Below are 14,618 nucleotides of genomic sequence, written 5' to 3'. Positions count from 1 at the left end.
GATGACTTTCCTGGGTTACGCTTATAAGTTACAATGATGTTTTAAAAGATGGATAAAGGTTGCTAATGTGAGGGAGATAGCTGATTTAGAAGAATTGATAATACTAGAACAATATCTACGAGAGAGAGAGAGAGAGAGAGAGAGAGAGAGAGAGAGAGAGAGAGAGAGAGAGAGAGATAGAGAGAGAGAGAGAGAGAGAGTTGAAGAAACTTTATAAATCCACTTCGCTGAGGGAAGATTACAATATTATCTGTTGTAAACCCTCCTCTGGTATGAAATTTCATCTGTCGTACCGACTAAGTGTCAAGTACTCACCAAACAATGGAAACCTGTTCAGTAATAACTATGAGAACAAGTTCAATATTCAGAGAAGTTACACTGATACTGTTCCAAAGCAGAATACGATAGTACCACAGTAACAATCGTCGAATCGTCCTCCTACAAGTATTGTGAAAGAAGTACAGAAGGTTAATAATGTCTATTTTAAGTGTGACAAGAGAGGCCATATCAGTAAGGAATGTTGATCGAATCAACGGAAAAGGGTCGCCAAGTGGCTAGGGATAATTCAACTTCACAGAATGTGAAGACGAAGAAGAGATTGGGAAAGGACGAACAGGAAAATGCACCAGCTAACTTTGACATGAAGAGCAGGAAAAATCAAAACAGCGTGGGTGCCTTTAAACCATATATTTATGAAGGTTTATTAGCAGTAATATATGGGAGTGAGCAAACCCCGGTCAAGATATTGCTCGACACTGGTGCAACCATAGTGTGGTGACACAAGGAGTACACCCATTGGTGGAACAGTCTCTCACAGAAAACTCAGTTATTTTGAAGGGAATAGGAAGCGAGGAGCTTTCCCCTATTGCCTGTTTGAAACTGTCATGCGAGTTGGGGACAGGTGTTTTTGATATTGTGGTAAAGGATTCATTGGCTGTTGAAGGAGTATAAGTCCTGCTGGGTAATGAGGTTGGTATAGGGCCGTATTTGTCTTGTCCCATTGTAAAGGAAAAACCATTGATGTGATGTACTCAGGCTGAGCTCGAGGACAACCCGTATGTGTTTCCTATTTGTATGACGACTAGGAGTATGATGGGAAAAGTAACTGCTGAACTAGAAAAAGAAACCAAAGGATTGTTGAACTTGGAGGAATAGTTTTCTGAAGAAGAGGATTCACTTGGCGGTACACAAAAGAAGAACTCCCAAGTAAGCCCAAGAAAAGAGGAACGACAGACATGTGGATAAGGTGACAAAGAGGAAATGGACTTGGAACAAATAGAAAACTCAGCATTAAAAGTAAGACAAGTGAGTTAAGGAAATGGTTATTAAATTCTCCACCCGAGTCTGAGATTATCATGTGTGGAATTCCCTGTTTACAAATGTAACACTCGTAAAACTTCCTAGCGCACTCAATCACAGTTTTAGTTTTAAGCGCTCTCAGTTCTGTATATCGAGTCAAAGCATCTACAATTACTAAGAGGTGCTTATTTCCTCTGTCTGACTCGTAAAATCCTGTTAATAAATCTATATGTATTCTCTCAAAGGGTTGATCGGGCACGGGATAAGCCCCTAGGCTGACAGGTGTTTTCGTGTGCCCTTTGTTTTCCTGACAAGGGCGACAATTAGCTATGTGTTTTTTTTTTATATCTGTAAGCATCGTATGCCAATAAAACAATGATTTGGCTTTCTGTGACATTATGGAGAACCCTGGATGTCCATGCAATGGATTTGCATGCAACCAATTTAGGAGAGTGGATATAAGTGAGATTGGTACCATTACCTGGTCGTTAGTCACATGTGGTGTATTGCGGGTTTTCCTTGTCACCGATCTACACAGAATATTATCCTTGATTATATAATTCTGCTGTGTATACTTTATATATTCTTTTTCATTTGGATTTCCTTTCAAAGCATTTATGATTTTTTCTCATTTCTGATCTTTTTTTTTGCTCAGTCTGTAATAATTCACCGCTCCAGCCCAGATCTTCCTGTTCAGATACAGTTTTAACCATAGGCATGGATATTGATATATCTATTAATTCAGCTAATGGCTCCATACAAGATGACACGGGGTTGCGTGATAATGCATCAGCAATGATATTTGCTTTCCCTGGTAAATACCCGATCCTCACGCCAAAGTCTTGGATGATCAAATGCCACCGAGTTCGTTTGGGGCTGTGACTGAAGCCTTTAAAGAACTCTGTTAGGGGGTTATGATCAGTAAGAACCTCGAGGGGATAACCGTATATTATGAACTTAAAATGCACTAGTGCATTAACAATAGCTAGCCCTTCCTCGTCTATTACTGCATACTTAATTTCGGAAGTTCTCAGTTTACGTGAATAAAAAGCTATCGAGAAGAACTGTTTGTAATATTGCTGAAGCAATACCCCACCTACTCCTAGGTCTGAGGTGTCTGTTGCAATGAAGAATTCCTTACCAAAGTCAGGAAATTTTAAGATAGGAGAACTACACAGTTCATCTTTCAAGGTATTAAATGCCTGCTGATGCAGTTCAGACCATATGAAATCTATGCCCTTCTTCGTAAGATCAGTTAAGGGAGCGGCTATTATTGAATAATTGCGTATAAAACGCCTGTAATATCCACTACACCCCAGAAATTGCTGTATTTCCTTGACATTAGTAGGTATCGGAAAGTTACGGATAATCGACACCTTATCTTGGACTACTTTAAGACCTTGGCTAGACACAGTAAAACCTAAAGAGACCAATTCCGTCTTGAAGAATTCACACTTACTAATCTTTACCCTTAAGTTATGCTGTCTTAGACTCTGTAGTACTAGTTCCAGTTTACGTAGATGTTCTTCTAAGGTATTAGAAAAGATTACAAGGTCGTCCATATAGCATACAATATATCCCCTAGTAAGTCTCCAAATAATATGTTAATCATTCTAGTAAATGTTATGGGAGCACAACGTAAACCAAAAGGCATATACCAAAACTCATAATGTCCCCTGGTTGTGCTGAAGGCAGTGTATGGGATACTATTTTCTTCTAATGATATCTGGTGAAAGCCTTTAAGTAAGTCCAAACTGGTAAAATATTTATTCTGACCTAACAAAGATAGAATATCGTCAGTACATGGCATCGGGAATCGATCAGGGATCGTTACCTCATTTAAACGACGGAAGTCTACGCAGATACGCCATGTTCGATCTTTTTTCGGTACAACTATTAATGGAAAATTATAAGGGCTGTTCGCCTTCCTAATGACTCCTTCTTCTAGTATTTTACCTACTTCATCATTTATCTCATTCTGGAATTTCATAGGAAGTCTGTACGAAGGTGCATATATAATTTTCTGCTTGTCTTTTAACCTTATTTGATGTTCAATAACATCCGTTTTTCCTAAGGATCCATCCGTAGTGGAGAAAACATAATGATATTCTGCTGAATTTCCTCTTCTTGAATGTCTTTATTGATTTTATTTTTAATAGACTGCAAAAGGGATTCATCCACAACTGATTAAGCGTGATTGATATCAGCGACGGTAAGAATAGGATGTTTATAAACTTCTACATCCAAGATATGTTGATTTTTGTGAATTACTAAAGTGGTATTTAAATGATAACAGACTTCCATATTACATTGGTGTTGTGAGCCGACTTCATAAATAGCTTGTGTGACGGACAATCCGTTAGTTTTCAAAATGTCGGGAAGGATTAATATTTCAGATCCCGGGAACGTTTTCTTTACTCGCACTATTATATTCGAAATAACGTTCGGCTCGATAGATTGTGTGCTAGATGATATTATGGGTGAACGAGAATTCTGTTGGGTCGCGTATATTATTTCTTTATTAATGAGACAAGTGATTGGTTCTTCAACGTACGTTACTGTTTTATTTGTCGTCTCCTTTTTATCCAAATCTGATTTTAAGGTATTAGAAGACTTATAGAATTTTCCTTTGATATATACGCCGTGCTTGGCAGGGGGTAAGATAATGTTTTGATTGCCCAAAGACGGGTATCTTATAAATACAGATGGATACATATCAATGTTTTTACAACGACAAAGGTATCGGCAAACGTGCGCTTACCGACCTTGTACTGAACATGAGTTATGCCAATTATATTTAATTCATTATTTCCTATATCCGAAAGCCTTACTCCGGACTTCTCTATAGGGAAGTTCGAAAATAACAAATGATGAGTCCTCAAATCCATGATATTACGTGGACTACCAGAGTCAAAAAATAATGTAAAAGATCGGTGTTCTAAATTTACAGCATATAATGTTGGTCGTAATTAATTTTGGCTTATTATTGTGTGAATTTGTTGGAAATATACGGGAGCCTGCACTGATTTATTTGATTCAGCCGTGTGTTTCATAGGAAAATCTATTGCCTCACAATGATCTGATAAAACATTAAATGGATTATTTGACACTACTGATGTTGATACGAATGACCCAACAACACTCTCTTCCCCATTGGAGTTAATTATGTGGTATTTGCTTTGCTCTGCACATTCTGAAAATTAGTCTGACCTTGCAAGTTGTGGGTAGACAGCCCAGGAACAGATATATTTGAAGCACTATTTGTTTGATTTTGATTTTGAACTGCATTGACGTTTGGCTGTTTCTTCTTATTGAACTGAGGATTTTTCTTTTTATTTCCATAGGGAATTTACTTTGGAGTTGACTCTGTATTGCTAGGATTCTGTTGTTGATTATGTGAGTAGCATCGACTATATGAATGAGTTGAACTGTTATGTATTGACAAATATCGCGTTCTGCAGTCTGCGATCAAGTGACCTTGATGCTTGCAATTATAACACGTCATTCCTGCAACTTGATTATTATTAACTACGTTTACTTGTTGTGGATAAGTTTCAATTTTTGCAAAAACTTGTGTAAACAAGGGATCAAGATCAGTACACTTAGACATGTATTTCTTTATCTGTTTATTTACATCTAATTCTGTACTTTCGGGCGTTAACTTTATATCAAAACACCACACTAAAGCTTCTGGCAACATAAGAGTCATGCAAATTAAATACATTAATCGTAAGAAATCTTTCACGGCGATGTTATCTCCTGTAACCCATGTGGAATTACCTAAAATATCCTGATATTCATTTAGCCTATCGGCAATGAGAGCCACTCTTTCTATAACATTAAGCTGAGTCATAGTGGCTTGATTAAGTGTATTTCTTAATGTTAAAACTACATCTAAGGCTTCCTCACCGCCATAGATCGCACGTAGCTTAACTTTGAAATCGTCCTATGTAACTGCCTCTTGAAAAAAAACTCCCCTAAGATACGCACTTACATCTCCTTTAGAAAGTCTATAAAAATTTTAGCCTCTTGTAATTGTACAAATAGGTCTATGATACGTTTTACATTTAAGTGAGCGTCAACGGAAGAAATCCAAGACTCGACATTCTGAGGTAAGAACCCATTGACCCAACCTTGAAAAGGAATGATTGCTGAACGTGCACTTACTAGGGTTACTACCGGAGTTGGGTTACTAGGTCCGGGGGTGGGGATACTTGGTCCGGAATTTACATGAGGTATCATGTTTACTTTAAGTTTTTTTCTATCTCTTTGATTCCTTGCGATCCTATCAAAATCTCTATATGAATACAGACGTCCACTGCGCAAACGCATAAGCACTATACAATAAAGATATGTTGCAGATTATAACATAATCCCCCCAAACAATGATACTAATATAAAGATATTTCCCGAGAACTTCTGAAAGAAAACGGAATTAGCACAGAGAAAAAAAATTCTCGACGACAATTCGAAGTTGAATACAGTTTCCTTTAATGAAGGAAAAATGAAGATTTGCAAATAACTCACCCCAGCAATAATGGACGATCAACTCGTGACAACAAACACTTCACTGCCTAAAACTGAATGAATAAAGAAATGTACTTAGCTTTCAGTATTTTATGGGCGATGGACGATGACGTCATTTCCTCTATCTCTCTCTGGTTTGCGAGAGTTTACCTGTTTGGATGAATGTTTTCAATTTAATTTCCTGTCGTATTGTTGAATGTTTTATTTCCTGGATATGATCCTTATATGTTTGTTTAGCAAACGTTGGTAAAGTTGAATGCCATTCCTTCGTCTTCTTAAGATGTTGATTGAAGATCCTGGTCCTCAGTTTGTATAATATTTATAGTTGATGTTCGATGCGTTCATTTCTTCGGTGGACGTAGATACTTTGTCGTGATTGTAGATTCATTACTATTGTAACTGCTAAGTATTACAGTTTAAATCGCTGGTTCTTAAACTTGATATCGCTGGTTCTTAAAGTTGAACCGCTGCCACTAATTGTTGGTGTGGTACTGTTATAAACACACATTAGTGTTCTATCTTATGTCTCTTCAATGTGATATAGATTTATTAGACTTGTAGGTTACTTCTTCTGAATAAGTCTAGTTAACTTTAAAACAGTTTATTAGTAGTTCCATCACAGGAGTATGGATGGTTTGGTCGGATGACCATTCCGTATGACAATTGAAAATAGAACTGAAAAAAATATAAGTTTTGGTGATAACGTCGTATGAGTTATCTCAGCATTTATTACAAATATGATTACTCAAGATTATTATCGGAAGCCATCTGGTTCCGTGCAAAGATAAAATAAGTCAACTGTTTCTCACGGGATGCTTGTGTTGTGTTTACTCTTCATACAAAATGTTACTTATGCAATGATTTAGCTTGGTCTTGACTTTCGCATCCTGTTATGACTTGACGTTCACACACTCCTAACTTCTCCAATGATCACTTGGGTCATGGGTTTATTATGTATATATTACACATATGTGTCCATATCTATCTAAATATTTAGACGCCATGTGTGAAGAATCCTGTACACTCTATGAATGTTAAACTCTGTATTCAAACGCTCACCAACACACCCAAACAAATAAATGAAATTGATGCGCTAATAATATGCATTGTTTTTTTTCTAGTCATAGGACAACGTGTTACCAAATGGAAAGGGGCGGGGGGGGGGGGAGGAGGTGTTGTTACAAAAATGTCATGCCATTGAACATCGTCTATAGCATAAACCACAGTTCCTGTTCAAATATATATATATAAATATATATATATATATATATATATATATATATATATATATATATATATATATATATATATAAATATATATATATATATATATATATATATATATATATATATATATATATATATATATATATATGTGTGTGTGTGTGTGTGTGTGTGTGTGTATTTCTATTATATAATGTCCATATAAGAATCTAAGTGTTAGACTGTTTTTCAGAAACAAATAAAATAAATATTATTATGTTCTGAGATATTTGTAAATAAACAATATCTTGAAGGGTTCAGCTCCCACCACCTTATATAGAAAAGAATTAAGTTATTTGCACGATGCAAGTTAACCCCTTTGCATAATTATATTTCCTCTTCCGACTTCAAAGACACTGTCCTCCGTCTGCTAAGATTACAAATGTAACGCAGCTTAAATAAGATTATGTTGAAGCGGGTCTGACAATTTTAAGCTCGTTAGAGTTTCTCTTCTAAAATCAGTTTTCCTTTTGCCAGAAGGGAATTATCTCATATACTGTAATTACACTTTGAAAGTGAAGGTGCCTAAAAGATAAGCATTTATATACCCAAATAACATTCTTTTTTATTTAGAGAAAATCTCTCTCTCTCTCTCTCTCTCTCTCTCTCTCTCTCTCTCTCTCTCTCTCTCTCTCTCTCTCTCTCTCTCTCTCTCCGAATTATAAAAGAACAAAGAGTCCATATACATACATACATACATACATTCATAAATACATAAAATCTAAATGCAAATACAGATGAGCAGTATTGCCAGACAAAAATAGTTCTTCTTTATTCATCATATTTTGGTTTATACATGTCCTCTCTGTATTTACTTGAGAGCCATTTCCTTTAATAAATTGTATTACATGTTTTGGTGGTAAATTTGATAGATTTATCTCTACAAATAATGTTATGAAAGCTGGCCAACATAACGTCTTTGAATAAAGTATCACGTTGCTTACTTCATCAGCATTTTGCTGAATACAACATCGAATACTCAATGAAGAAAAATACTAACTCAAGGGATTGACATCAATATAAATCTACAAAATACAGTATCAATCTTGTAATAAGTTCTATATACGCATAATAGACATGATACCGAAAGCCTATAAACTGAATTTCATCATTATTCAAAATCTAATGCTTTGTTGCAGTCATATCCAAAATTCAAAATAAAAGAAAAAATTATGTAATTCCTATATGCATATACATGTCCTCTATTATTATTGCTGGCGTTATAAGAAAAAAAAAAGAGCAAACACTACTTACTAGACATAGGTGTTAAGTATTCAGAGATCACGGACTTAAGATACTTCATGCTTATAGAGATATGTTTCATTCGATATTTAGTGAATTACAAAATATATAAATAAACAAAATTGAAGTATTTGTTATTGGTATTTCCCAATTCTAACTGCGAGCAAACTAAAAAAAAAAAAAAAAAAAACTAGATGAAAACTGCTTTATTGAGTTATTGATTTACTAAAACATGTTTGAAGATTTTAACTTCTTTGAATCTGATAATCATGGGAATGCGTTATTTGATGACTAAAGGTATTGGGATGAAAGTAATTCAAAAGACACAAGTAGTCCGTATTAACCATTATATCTGTTTTATTCTAAATGGTAGATTCCCTTTTTTCTATATCTCAGCTCATTAATCGTTCAAAATAATGAATATGTGTATAAACAGTACTAGATTCTTATAAACATGGTTATAAGCATTAGTAGCCACTATCCAATGCTCTCAATTCAAAAGGAATATCCTGTGATTCTAATTATAAGTCTTGGATTTCATCATAAACTTAAAAATCCTTTGTGCCTTATTACTGACGAATTTTTTTTAATTTTTACGTTACACAGAGCTCTTAAATCTTTTATAAAGTTGAATGGAGCCTATAAACTGAAGTGCTAATATAATATATTCCTATTACCACGTGATGTATTTCTTTACAATAAAGAATATACCTCAACTTCTTTAACTTTGAATTTCAACTACAGACTCGCTGCTTTTTGGTCCTTGCCTAACCACAATCGTTTTTGATAAATTTAGATGTGCAACATGTATTTCATGAAGAAAACTATTATTGTATCCTTTTGAAATAGTATTCTATCTTTTTAATGGATATTTATGTTTAATATATCATACCCCTTTCTTGCGGATGACCCTAACTTCCGTCCATAGAAACTTTCGAGCCTTTACTATCTTCTAAGCTTTTTATTCGCTCATTTCTTTAAATCTTCTGCTCTAAGATCTCAAAACAAGACAAAAGGTTAAAGAAAAAATACCATGCTTTCTTCGCCTTTCTTTGTTTAAGTCTGGTAAGACTTAAAAGTCCTCAAATCTTCAATTTAATTTGCGCGATACAAATTGATATTTTCTTCAATATGAGATTCCCTTTTCTAGTTTTGAATGTTTTATTATCTCTTTTTAATCTGATGAATCTTATTGTGTTGACTTTATAAAAAGCTATGTATAATAGCAACAGATTTTGAAATTTAATATCATTCTCATTGTGTGATACTCTAGTGATGGTGAGAGAAAAAAGTATAAATCTTATTTATATTTCAGAGGTAGAAGTAATTCCTTTTTTTTCTTTTTTTTTCTTTTGTTGGAAATACCTGTAAAAGAATAACCATATTTACATTCTTAAATTTAAGCAATTTTTATTCTGTGTCCATAAATAATATCTATAATTATTTCAGTTGAGCTTTTTTTTCTCTAACAAAAAAATTCTCTTTAGGCTTAGATATTACATTTATAATGATGTAGATTATCTAGCTTTGTTTTGTAAAGGCACCTCTATTTTCAGGCTATATATATATATATATATATATATATATATATATATATATATATATATATATATATATATATATATATATATATATATATATATATATATATATATATATATTCTGTAAAGGCACTTTTGTTCTTGTACTAGAAGTAATATCTATATTTATTATAATTCTTTTGAGCTTTATGTTTGTTATTCTTACTGATGTAAATACTTTTTGTCTGCAATTTCTTTCATACATTTGGTGTAATAGAAATTTTTTTTTTCTAAACATCCATGTCCAAATGAATGGAAAAATCTTTAATTAAAGGTATTTTTTATTCTAATTTAAGAATTCAAGCATTGATTTGGGTCCAAACCTTAATGAACTAGTTATAAATTCATTAGATGCGGTTCTCATCCTTCAGGATATTATATGCTACATGAAAAGACTCAATATTCAATAGGTAAATAATAAGTAAATATTGTTAAGAAATCTGCAAATCGTTAACGGCAGAATCGTGCATTCCTAGGACATCATAAAACCAAATTTGTAAAGAGAGAAATAGTGAAGGAGTCCCGAGTCCTGGTCTGGTAAGTTCTCTATTCACATATATTCAGCAGCTTGAAGAAATTATCATAATTTCTGGTCTCCATTTCCATTGTATACCTCTCGATGTAGATATCAAGAAAGGAAATTCTAGGCATTAATGGTTGCGGAAGCTTTTGAAAGAAGAAAATGTAAAGTATTTTCAAGAGGAGTCTTGCCAAAATGATCCCAACGGTCAGTGGCAAAAGGACGTAACAATTTAAAAGTGCAGCAGCAGTTTTGTTATAACCATGTACCATAGTTCTGCAGCGGGAATATTTTAGTCTGAGTAATTGCAGCCACCCGTTGATATACTACTGCTAGACAGTTATGAGATCCTTTGACTGGCCAGACAGTACTACATTGGATCCTTCTCTCTAGTTACGGTTCACTTCCCTTTGGCTACATATAAACCGCTTAGTCTGGCCTATTCTTTACATATTCGCCTGTTCTCATACACCTGGCAACAATGAGATTACCAAACAATTTTTTTTTTTTACCCTAGGGGTTACTGCACTGTCATTGATCAGTGGCTACTTTCCTCTAGTAAGGGTAGAAGAGACCCTTTAGCTATGGTAAGCAGCTCTTCTAGAAGGACACTTCAAAATCAAACCATTGTTCTTTAGTCTTAAGTTGTACCATAGCCTCAGTACCGTGGTCTTCCACTATCTTGGGTTAGAGTTCTTTTGCTTGGGGGTGCACCCGGGCACACTAATCTATCTTATTTTTCTTCCTCAGGTTTTAGTTTTTTATAGTTTATATAGATGTTATTTTAATGTTACTATTTTCAAGATATCCAATTTTTAGGGAAAAACAATCGTTTAACATGCTTAAAAAGAAAAAAATCAAACTGAATAATAGGCAAATGAAAGGAAAACGAACCACAAAAATAATCATCTTAGCTAAGTTTTATATTTATTTTTCCCCATAAATAAAGAAGAAATAGGCTTTGAGAGATGCTCCGATACCTTCAGTGAGGTATAAGTGTTGAAATCTTCTTCATAAAGTTTTTCATAATATTTAAAACACGATTTAAAATAAGTTTTTAGATTTTTATAAATCAGTTAGAATTGGTGGGATCACATAAGCTTGTTTTTATCATAATGATTACCAGTGTTCGTTGACCCTTGGGTCCGTTGCTTGAATGTTAAACGTCAAAAAAAGAAAAAAAAAAAAGAGTATTAGGTAACACAAGTGTCCATATATGGCGTTTGTCAAATAGTAAGTATGCTTTGGAAAAATCAAAGAAAAAAGTCTTTTAAGATTTAAATTTTTTCATTCTACCCTTTTGTTCGAGTATTATTCTCCTTTCTGGTTTTCAATTGCTGATTTTCATCTTAATTTGTTGGACAGGAACTAAGAGTCTATTAAATTTCTTATTCCTAACCTAGCTTTTAATCTGTCTCCGTTGTTTATATAGTTCCCTATGAATGTTGTATAAGTTTTTTTAATAATTTTAATGATACTTTACATTCACATCTTCCAGGAGAGTTCAATTATGTTCGTAATACTAGGCATGCAGTTAATTTTAATAGTTAGGCGTTCTTCATCATGAGGCTCAATACTATATTGTACTCCAGAAGTTTTATTCCGGTTAGGATTAAGTTGTGGAATGATCTTGTAATCAGGTTGTTGAAACGGTTGAACTTCATTAGTTCAAACTTTGAGCAAATGTTTTTATGTTGAACAGGCTCACGTAAGTCTTTCTATAGTTTGTATATGAAATACGTTTTTTGATGGTGTTACTGTTTACTTAAAATATTTCATTTTAATTGTTATTTATTTTCAATATCGTCTATTTATTTCCTTATTACCTTTCCTCACTGGTTTATTTCTCCCTGTTGGAGCCCTTAGCCTTATAGCATCTTGCTTTTCCAAGCAGGGTTGTATTTTAGATAATAATAATAATAATAATAATAATAATAATAATAATAATAATAATAATAATAATAATAATAATAATAATAATAATAATAATTTGGATCTCATAAACATTTGCCACAAGATTGTGAAATCGTAATTTCAACATAGGCTACCAACAGCAGTATTCTGGTTAAATGTTTCCCATTTAACTACCACGACTGCAAGTACATTATAGCAAAATGAAATTCTAAACAGCCCTCACAAAACCCTATTTAGCTGTCAGAACGGCAGTTGTGTTAAGAAAATTCTTCTTATTCCAGGAAAGGATTTCACTCACCGACTCTTCTATTCCTTTGAAGATTGCATTCGTTCTAATGATATTCCAAAGAACAAATGTCAAAACTTTGATCATTCTACCAATCTTATGTTAATAGCGAATGACGTCTTCCATCGCAGACAATATGTTATTTCCGTATTGGGTTTCCCTTTGTTTGGATTTGACTAACCATTTTTGTTTATATTCTCACGAGTTATCTCTTCTTCCTCTTCTTCTTCTATCGCTACAACACTGGCGTCTTTCCCTTCTCACTCATTGCATCTCCATATTTTCTGATAACAGCTGACGATATCAGGTTTTAAACAAAAGTTTTATTCTTCACCTTTTTCTTTTTTATTTTCTCCAAATCACAATATTGTCCTAGTTCAAAAAGGTTTCTTCTGGGTATGCAATTTTTCCTTACAAGAAAAATGTTAAATATGAAAATACGACAAATCATAATCCTCTATGTTTCTCATCTTTGGAATGCAGAGATTTTCCTTTTTAGAAGAGATTTTTATGTTTTTTTTTTCTCCCCTCTTTACCGCTATTTAAGCTATTTCCTTATTTCAGTGATATTATTATTAATTTGATTTAAAGGGACCGAATGATATGTTATAAATTTCTCTTGATATTGTTTTAATGATATTGCTGAATAGTTTCATTCAAAGCATATTGGGATCGTGATAGAATCACTATTTTTCACTACTAAAAGTGTAGGGCCCATAATTTCTCTGGATAAAAAATGGATGATTGAAAACCAGAATTTGGGTATAAAAACCTATCTTCCACGCAAACAAATTTCGTCGGCAAACAGATAATCTTAGCAGGTCATCACAGATAATTTCACATACTTTTGTTCTTTTTATTAAAGCTGAAACGCTGAGGATAAAATCACTCCTTAATGAGGTCACGAGTAAGATTATTCCGAAGCTCAATTGTCTCGTGGAGATTTCCCCCGCTAGAAATAGTGTGTTCCTCACAATATTATTTCGTACGGCCATATGACAATCTAAATCATTTTAAAAGACCAAAGGATATGTGAATGGTTTCTAAAATACCATTTCCCGAATACCCAGGCTTACATATACCGATATATATATATATATATATATATATATATATATATATATATATATATATATATATATATATATATATGATATATATATATATATATATATATATATATATATATATATATATATATATATATATATATATATATATATATATATATATATATATATATATATATATATATATATATATATATATATATATATATATATATATATATATATATATATATATATATATATATATATATATATATATATATATATATATGTGTGTGTGTGTGTATATATATATATATATATATATATATATATATATATATATATATATATATATATATATATATATATATATATATATATATATATAAATATGCATATATAACGGATTTTGAGCGAGGCGAAAAATCTATTTTTAGGTGAGATGGCCATGTCGTCCTGATGGAAGTTCCTTAAAGTAGCTTCCTAAGGGATATATGTACTACAGTGATATTCCCAGAGAATTTCACCTTTAAGTATCCAGAATTCTAACTCCTGGCGCGAATATCCTTAAAATTTCTCCAAAGGATATCGCATAATATCAGCGGACGCATTCTTGACACGCCTCCATAGCAATCTGCACCCCAAACAGCGTTTTGGCTTCGAGGAGGATGTGGCAAAAGGGAGCCATCCAAAGGCTCTCCCCGCTCTTGTAATACTATTGGAAATACAACAGCGCCATTCCCACGACGGCGGACATTTCTTGTAGCATCGAGCGTGGTGTTACAGATACAGCACCACGGGAGGGATACTGTGAAGATTTTTTCTTTTAGAAGAGATGGGTGGGTCCATTAGGACGACAGGGCCATCTCACCAAAAAATAGATTTTTCGTTTCGCTCAAAATCTGGTTTTTGGGCTCAAGCCATGTCGTCGTGAT

This window comes from Palaemon carinicauda, chromosome 23 (genome assembly GCF_036898095.1).
Source record: "Palaemon carinicauda isolate YSFRI2023 chromosome 23, ASM3689809v2, whole genome shotgun sequence".
Classification (NCBI taxonomy): domain Eukaryota; kingdom Metazoa; phylum Arthropoda; class Malacostraca; order Decapoda; family Palaemonidae; genus Palaemon; species Palaemon carinicauda.
Note: the sequence above shows the minus strand (reverse complement) of the source record.